Source organism: Bombina bombina, chromosome 6 (genome assembly GCF_027579735.1).
Source record: "Bombina bombina isolate aBomBom1 chromosome 6, aBomBom1.pri, whole genome shotgun sequence".
NCBI classification, from domain to species: Eukaryota; Metazoa; Chordata; class Amphibia; order Anura; family Bombinatoridae; genus Bombina; species Bombina bombina.
The window spans coordinates 897,549,952-897,559,951 of NC_069504.1; the positions used below are offsets into that span (position 1 = coordinate 897,549,952).

At 37.5% G+C, this 10,000-nt stretch overlaps 1 protein-coding gene across 1 annotated transcript in view; it reads right to left on the reverse strand.

Annotated features, from left to right (window-relative positions):
* The window catches only part of GLCE (glucuronic acid epimerase), a 416,991-nt gene extending 416,618 nt beyond the window's left edge, over positions 1-373 (reverse strand). The window contains exon 1 of the mRNA XM_053718496.1: positions 318-373. The gene's annotated coding sequence lies outside the window, so the exon portion shown is untranslated. The remainder of the gene's footprint in view (positions 1-317) is intronic.
* Positions 374-10,000: the final 9,627 nt, after the last annotated feature.

A 10,000-nucleotide genomic window follows, 5' to 3' on the forward strand; every position in this document is an offset into this window, starting at 1 on the left:
CATATATACACATAAGGGTTAACATAATGAGTCTATCCAATCTTGTGAACAAGGTCTTATCATAGACATATATATTCCTTTAAAATAAAATTACTAAAACTTGACCCACATTACCTCTGTATTAAAACTGTAAAAACAAAAGTCAAAATAAAAAGTTAAAATACAATATATTTGTCAAAACGGAACCTATGTGCATTCTATGCTTAATTACAGATATGTATATAAATAGAAAGATAGTAAGCAATGTGTGCATTATAATAATCTTATTTCCATTATTGCCTCTAATTATGACTTTTGACATATGTTTTTAAAAATACCTTTTTTCATTCAGATCAGCAATGTACAATTTGCTCTAAGTTTGTCTGATCCTAAGAGTGATTTACTTCCTGACACATGGTTTACTTCCTTATTCATCATAAGTCACAGGGCCACTGAGGACCTATCATCAATTGTTAAGGGATGACCACAAAGCCAATCAGGGCTAGGCTAATACAGCCCACATGCATAGCATAGTTGTTATGTTTAGAAGGTGACAGCCTAATATGGGAAGAGTCCACAACCTGAGCCTACAAAAAAATGTTAATAAAAAATTGATTATACTATGTTCTTATTTATACAAATATGCGGCTGCTAGTGAGATACTATTAGACTCTAATATACATGTTGTTCTAAAAATAAGACCAAAAAGTGAAAGAAATGTGATAATAGTACAGGGCAATAAACTATAATGTGTGCAAATAACAGAGTAGATTTGCAACTTATAGAACTGTGATTTGTAATGTGTGAGATTCAGTGCTAATAAATGTAACTAGACTTACTGAAAAATAGTCTAAATGTGTAAATGTGTTTACATGTGAAAAAAAAAAAAAAATTAAAAAATTCCGGGTGGAGTCCACAACCTGGACCTATATTGCATTATTATTTTGAAAAACTATCCTTTTGAGTATTCTAATAGATATAAAAGTGTATTTAGAAGTATATTGACATTGAACAGTTGTGAAAATATAACTGTGAAAATATATAGTATATCATATATATGATTAAAGTGTTTAGCAGTGAAATTAATGAAACTAGTAAAATACTAGTATATATTATAAATGTGTTATATAGGTAACAGCAGAACTAAAAAAATAAATAAAAAAAAAATAAAATAAAATAAAATAATAAATATGTGGTTACGTGAAAGTGGATTATTAAACAAACTAATATAAATATGATGGTTACCTAAAAGTGTGTGGTTTGTGACCCTATTTAAAAAAAAAAAAAAAAAAATTGGCCAGTATAGCAAACCATATAATAATTTCAATTTCATAAGGGGCAAAATAAACCCTAGCAATTATATATGTACTAATGTACACACACGCATTTCCAGATAAGAACCTTTCAGGAATTTCTTATTACTGTATTTGCTATTATTTGTGTTGTATCCTATGTTTCTCATAGTCCCATATTTATAAGAATTGTTTCTTTTTTGTTTACATTATTCCGTATAGTATATTTTATTATAGTTATTATATGTAATATCTTGTTCTCTTCTCTCTTAGCCTATTTACATAATAATCATATAAGGTCCTGTGCGCCCCCTAGTAGTAACACACCCTTAGTGTTACTGATTGTTTCTTTTTATTTGTAGATATTGTATTTAATTAATTTATTGATAGTGTAGTGTTAGGTTTAATTGTAACTTAGGTTAGGATTTATTTTACAGGTAATTTTGTAATTATTTTAACTATTTTAGCTATTAAATAGTTCTTAACTATTTAATAGCTATTGTACCTGGTTAAAATAAATACAAAGTTACCTGTAAAATAAATATAAATCCTAAAATAGCTATAATATAAATATAATTTATATTGTAGCTATATTAGGATTTATTTTACAGGTAAGTATTTAGCTTTAAATAGGAATAATTTATTTAATAAGAGTTAATTAATTTCGTTAGATTTAAATTATATTTAATTTAGGGGGGTGTTAGTGTTAGGGTTAGACTTAGCTTTAGGGGTTAATACATTTATTAGAATAGCGGTGAGCTCCAGTCGGCAGATTAGGGGTTAATGTTTGAAGTTAGGTGTCGGCGATGTTAGGGAGGGCAGATTAGGGGTTAATACTATTTATTATAGGGTTAGTGAGGCGGATTAGGGGTTTATAACTTTATTATAATAGCGGTGCAGTCCGCTCGGCAGATTAGGGGTTAATAAGTGTAGGCAGGTAGAGGCGACGTTGTGGGGGGCAGATTTGGGGTTAATAAATATAATATAGGGGTCGGCGGTGTTAGGGGCAGCAGATTAGGGGTACATAAGGATAACGTAAGTAGCGGCGCTTTGCGGTCGGCAGATTAGGGGTTAATTATTGTAGGTAGCTGGCGGCGACGTTGTGGGGGGCAGGTTAGGGGTTAATAAATATAATATAGGGGTCGGCGGTGTTAGGGGCAGCATATTAGGGGTACATAAGTATAACGTAGGTGGCGGTCGGCAGATTAGGGGTTAAAAAAAATTAATCGAGTGGCGGCGATGTGGGGACCTCGGTTTAGGGGTACATAGGTAGTTTATGGGTGTTAGTGTACTTTAGAGCACAGTAGTTAAGAGCTTTATAAACCGGCGTTAGCCCAGAAAGCTCTTAACTACTGACTTTTTTCTGCGGCTGGAGTTTTGTCGTTAGATTTCTAACGCTCACTTCAGCCACGACTCTAAATACCGGAGTTAGAAAGATCCCATTGAAAAGATAGGATACGCAATTGACATAAGGGGATCTGCGGTATGTAAAAGTCGCGGCTGAAAAGTGAGCGTTAGACCCTTTAATGACTGACTCCAAATACCAGAGGGCGGTAAAAGGAGCCTCTAACGCTGGTTTTGACGGCTACCGCCCAACTCTAAATCTAGGCCTTAGAGTGGTCATTTAGCATTTATAAGCCAGAGCTCTCAGTCTTTGGATAGAAGCCTGAGGAAACAGACAGGTTCATATTACCCCTAACACTAGTTGCGTGTTTATCCATTGTTACGGTCACATTTGTGACATTTTATATTGTATTTTACTGCACCATTAAACTATGGTATTTTAACTCTTTGCTGAGAGCCTGAGCTTGATTGAAATCTACCCTGGAGTGATTTGTTGCACTGCCTTGGTCAGTGAACTGGGACACTGTGAACTCCCAGTCTGCCTCTATAAGCACAACAGAGTGCTGCTTTACTTGTGAGTATAAAATCTGCATTCACCTCTTTTTACATTTGTCCAAACACGAGGAGGCGCCCTTGTCTTTGTGATTTTCTTTGCACAGAGAGAGTATTTATGGAGTTCAACAGAGCTTCACAGGTTGCCACTGGAGTCCTCTTCCACTCCTCCATGACGACATCACAGAGCTGGTGGATGTTAGAGACCTTGCGCTCCCCCACCTTCCATTTCAGGATGCCCCACAGATGCTCAATAGGGTTTAGGTCTGGAGACATGCTTGGCCAGTCCATCACCTTTACCTTCAGCTTCTTTAGCAAGGCAGTGGTCGTCTTCGAGGTGTGTTTGGGGTCATTATCATGTTGGAATACTGCCCTGCGGACAAGTCTCTGAAGGGAGGGGATCATGCTCTGCTTCAGTATGTCACAGTACATGTTGGCATTCATGGTTCCCTCCATGAACTGTAGCTCCCCAGTGCCGGCAGCACTCATGCAGGCCCAGACCATGACACTCCCACCACCATGCTTGTCTGTAGGCAAGACACACTTGTCTTTGTACTCCTCACCTGGTTGCCGCCACACACGCTTGACACCATCTGAACCAAATAAATTTATCTTGGTCTCATCGGACCACAGGACATGATTCCAGTAATCCATGTCCTTAGTCTGCTTGTCTTCAGCAAACTGTTTGGGGGCTTTCTTGTGCATCATCTTTAGAAGAGGCTTCCTTCTGGGACGACAGCCATGCAGAACAATTTGATGCAGTGTGTGGCATATGGTCTGAGCACTGACAGGCTGACCCCCCCACCCCTTCAACCTCTGCAGCAATGTTGGCAGCACTCATACGTCTATGTCCCAGAGACAACCTCTGGATATGACGCTGAGCACGTGCACTGAACTTCTTTGGTCGACCATGGCGACCATGGCGAGGTCTGTTCTGAATGGAACCTGTCCTGTGAAACCGCTGTATGATCTTGCCCACCATGCTGCAGCTCAGTTTCAGGGTCTTGCCAATCTTCTTATAGCCCATCTTTCTGTAGAGCAATAATTCAGTGACCAGTATGAGAGAGTGTGAAAGGGATAACATCAAATTTAACACACCTGCTCCCCATTCACACCTGAGACCTTGTAACACTAACGAGTCACATGACACCAGGGAGGGAAAATGGCTAATTGGGCCCAATTTGGACATTTCCATTTAGGGGTGTACTCACTTTTGTTGCCAATGGTTTAGACATTAATGGCTGTGTGTTTAGTTATTTTGAGGGGACAGCTAATTTACTCTGTTATACAGGCTGTACACTCACTACTTTACATTGTAGCAAAGTGTCAGTTCTTCAGTGCTGTCACATGAAAATATATAATAAAATATTTACAAGAATGTGAGGGGTGTACTCATTTTTGTGGGATACTGTGTATATATATATATATATATATATATATATATATATATAATTGTTTTATATATATATATATTTATATTATATATATATATATATATATATATATATATATATATATATATATTATATAGAGTACTGTGCAAAAGTGTTATTCAGGTGTGAAAAAATACTGTAATGTAATAATGCTTTCAAAAATAGAAATGTTAATATGTTAATTTGGCAGTTTCGTTCACTGCAAGATGCAATACTTGCCTAGATTTGCTAATTTGTTATACCATAATGCTATGACTCTTACTTTTAAGAAATGGCAGATTGTAATCTCATGCTTTTATCTCCACCATAACTCAAATATAGCTCTGGAAAAAATTAAGAGACCATTGCAAAATGATCAGTCTCTCTGGTTTTACTATATATAGGTATGTGTTTGAATAACATTTTTGTTTTATTCTATAAGCTAATGACAACATTTATCGCAAATTCCAAATTAAAATATTGTCATTTAGAGCATTTATTTGCAGAGAATTAAACTGGTCAAAACAACAAAAAAGATGCAGTGTTCTCAGACCTCGACTAATGCAAAGAAAACAAGTTTATAATAATTTTTAAAAATATAGTACTTAAGTTTAAACTTACCTAGAGTTTAGAAATCAATATTTAGCGGAATAGCCCTGATTTCAATCACAATCTTTCACTCGTCTTGGCATGCTCTCCACTAGTCTTTCACATTGCTGTTAGGTGACTTTATGCAACTCCTGGCTATGTGGCATGGAGCATTGTCCTGCTGCAAAAAAATTATTTTCAGAATTGGGAAACATTGTCAATTCTTTGCATTATTCGAGGTCTGAAAACACTGCATATTTTTAATTATTTTGGCCAGTTATATATATATGAGATATGCATTAGTTTTTGGACGAATACATATTTGTCACAAAAATCATATTTTTGTTTCGTTTTAATATCTGAATTAATGCATCAACACATATTAAAGGGATATAAAACTTACACTTTTTCTTTGATGATTCAGAGACGGCATGCAATTTTAAGCAACTTTCTAATGTACTCCTATTATTAATTTTTCTTCATTCTCTTGGAATCTTTATTTTTAAAGCAGGAAGGCAAACTTCGGAGCCAGCCCATATTTGGTTCAGCACCTGGGTAGCATTTGCTGATTGGTAACTAAATCTAGACACCAATCAGCACGTGCTACCCAGGGTGCTGAACCAAAATGGGCTGGCTCCTAAGCTTACATTCCTGCTTTTTTCAAATAAAGATACCAAGACAACGAAGAAAAATTGATAATAGGAGTAAATTAGAAACTTGCTTAAAATGACATGCTCTGTGTGAATCATGAAAGAAAAAATTGGGTTTCATATCCCTTTAAAGAAAGCGAAAAAAATACTTAAAATCTTTATTATTTTTTTCAAGGCAAAATTCCATTTCTTTTTATTATAAATATACAGGGAGTGCAGAATTATTAGGCAAGTTGTATTTTTGAGGATTAATTTTATTATTGAACAACAACCATGTTCTCAATGAACCCAAAAAACTAATTAATATCAAAGCTGAATAGTTTTAGAAGTAGTTTTTAGTTTGTTTTTAGTTATAGCTATTTTAGGGGGATATCTGTGTGTGCAGGTGACTATTACTGTGCATAATTATTAGGCAACTTAACAAAAAACAAATATATACCCATTTCAATTATTTATTTTTACCAGTGAAACCAATATAACATCTCAACATTCACAAATATACATTTCTGACATTCAAAAACAAAACAAAAACAAATCAGTGACCAATATAGCCACCTTTCTTTGCAAGGACACTCAAAAGCCTGCCATCCATGGATTCTGTCAGTGTTTTGATCTGTTCACCATCAACATTGCGTGCAGCAGCAACCACAGCCTCCCAGACACTGTTCAGAGAGGTGTACTGTTTTCCCTCCTTGTAAATCTCACATTTGATGATGGACCACAGGTTCTCAATGGGGTTCAGATCAGGTGAACAAGGAGGCCATGTCATTAGATTTTCTTCTTTTATACCCTTTCTTGCCAGCCACGCTGTGGAGTACTTGGACGCGTGTGATGGAGCATTGTCCTGCATGAAAATCATGTTTTTCTTGAAGGATGCAGACTTCTTCCTGTACCACTGCTTGAAGAAGGTGTCTTCCAGAAACTGGCAGTAGGACTGGGAGTTGAGCTTGACTCCATCCTCAACCCGAAAAGGCCCCACAAGCTCATCTTTGATGATACCAGCCCAAACCAGTACTCCACCTCCACCTTGCTGGCGTCTGAGTCGGACTGGAGCTCTCTGCCCTTTACCAATCCAGCCACGGGCCCATCCATCTGGCCCATCAAGACTCACTCTCATTTCATCAGTCCATAAAACCTTAGAAAAATCAGTCTTGAGATATTTCTTGGCCCAGTCTTGACGTTTCAGCTTGTGTGTCTTGTTCAGTGGTGGTCGTCTTTCAGCCTTTCTTACCTTGGCCATGTCTCTGAGTATTGCACACCTTGTGTTTTTGGGCACTCCAGTGATGTTGCAGCTCTGAAATATGGCCAAACTGGTGGCAAGTGGCATCTTGGCAGCTGCACGCTTGACTTTTCTCAGTTCATGGGAAGTTATTTTACGCCTTGGTGTTTCCACACGCTTCTTGCGACCCTGTTGACTATTTTGAATGAAACGCTTGATTGTTCGATGATCACGCTTCAGAAGCTTTGCAATTTTAAGAGTGCTGCATCCCTCTGCAAGATATCTCACTATTTTTGACTTTTCTGAGCCTGTCAAGTCCTTCTTTTGACCCATTTTGCCAAAGGAAAGGAAGTTGCCTAATAATTATGCACACCTGATATAGGGTGTTGATGTCATTAGACCACACCCCTTCTCATTACAGAGATGCACATCACCTAATATGCTTAATTGGTAGTAGGCTTTCGAGCCTATACAGCTTGGAGTAAGACAACATGCATAAAGAGGATGATGTGGTCAAAATACTCATTTGCCTAATAATTCTGCACTCCCTGTATATTGTACTCAGAAACTTTCTTTATAAGAAATGAGACCTGTTTCACTGATATATTAGAGATTGGTGCTTGAAATCCATATTTCAATATAACTGTGCTTTAAGACCTTATGAGTGGAAAAGGTGTGAACCGCTACACTATATGCCTACAAAATCCCTTACTTTGTGCAAGTGTACCTAGAAGAATTGTTTTGAAGGCAAATGGTAGTCACACCAATTATTGATCTCATTTAGATTTTTCTTTTGTTCTCTTACTTTGCATTGTGCTAATTGATAAAAATTAGACATGTGCATTCGGTAGTTTCGTTCACTGCAGAATGCAGAAGAAGGTGACTGCTCGCAATATCAGTTTATTTTCGGAGCCGGATTTCTTCTTGTGAAAGTGCAACACACTAAGATCTGAGCAACGATCTGTGTGTGAGTATATATATATATATATATATATATATATACTGTATATATATATATATATATATATATATATATATATATATATATATATATATATATACAGTATCCCACAAAAGTGAGTACTGTCCTCACATTTTTGTAAATATTTTATTATATCTTTTCATGTGACAACACTGAAGAAATGACACTTTGCTATAATGTAAAGTAGTGAGTGTACAGCATGTATAACACTGTAAATTTGCTGTCCCCTCAAAATAACTCAACACACAGCCATTAATGTCTAAACCGTTGGCAACAAAAGTGAGTACATCCCTAAGTTGAAATGGCCCAAAGTGTCAATATCTTGTGAGGCCACCGTTATTCTCCAGCACTGCTTTAACCCTCTTGGGCATGGAGTTCACCAGAGCTTCACAGGTTGCCACTGGAGTCCTCTTCCACTCCTCCATGACGACATCACAGAGCTGGTGGATGTTAGAGACCTTGCGCTCCCCCACCTTCCATTTCAGGATGCCCCACAGATGCTCAATAGGGTTTAGGTCTGGAGACATGCTTGGCCAGTCCATCACCTTTACCTTCAGCTTCTTTAGCAAGGCAGTGGTCGTCTTCGAGGTGTGTTTGGGGTCGTTATCATGTTGGAATACTGCCCTGCGGACAAGTCTCTGAAGGGAGGGGATCATGCTCTGCTTCAGTATGTCACAGTACATGTTGGCATTCATGGTTTCCTCCATGAACTGTAGCTTCCCAGTGCCGGCAGCACTCATGCAGGCCCAGACCATGACACTCCCACCACCATGCTTGTCTGTAGGCAAGACACACTTGTCTTTGTACTCCTCACCTGGTTGCCGCCACACACGCTTGACACCATCTGAACCAAATAAATTTATCTTGGTCTCATCGGACCACAGAACATGATTCCAGTAATCCATGTCCTTAGTCTGCTTGTCTTCAGCAAACTGTTTGGGGGCTTTCTTGTGCATCATCTTTAGAAGAGGCTTCCTTCTGGGACGACAGCCATGCAGAACAATTTGATGCAGTGTGTGGCATATGGTCTGAGCACTGACAGGCTGACCCCCCCACCCCTTCAACCTCTGCAGCAATGTTGGCAGCACTCATACGTCTATGTCCCAGAGACAACCTCTGGATATGACGCTGAGCACGTGCACTGAACTTCTTTGGTCGACCATGGCGACCATGGCGAGGTCTGTTCTGAATGGAACCTGTCCTGTGAAACTGCTGTATGATCTTGCCCACCATGCTGCAGCTCAGTTTCAGGGTCTTGCCAATCTTCTTATAGCCCATCTTTCTGTAGAGCAATAATTCAGTGACCAGTATGAGAAAGTGTGAAAGGGATAACATCAAATTTAACACACCTGCTCCCCATTCACACCTGAGACCTTGTAACACTAACGAGTCACATGACACCAGGGAGGGAAAATGGCTAATTGGGCCCAATTTGGACATTTCCATTTAGGGGTGTACTCACTTTTGTTGCCAATGGTTTAGACATTAATGGCTGTGTGTTTAGTTATTTTGAGGGGGCAGCTAATTTACTCTGTTATACAGGCTGTACACTCACTACTTTACATTGTAGCAAAGTGTCAGTTCTTCAGTGCTGTCACATGAAAATATATAATAAAATATTTACAAGAATGTGAGGGGTGTACTCATTTTTGTGGGATACTGTGTATATATATATATATATATATATATAAATATATATATATATATATATATAATTGTTATATATATATATATATATATATATATATATATATTATATATATATATATATTATATAGAGTACTGTGCAAAAGTGTTATTCAGGTGTGAAAAAATACTGTAATGTAATAATGCTTTCAAAAATAGAAATGTTAATATGTTAATTTGGCAGTTTCGTTCACTGCAAGATGCGATACTTGCCTAGATTTGCTAATTTGTTATACCATAATGCTATGGCAGATTGTAATCTCATGCTTTTATCTCCACCATAACTCAAATATAGC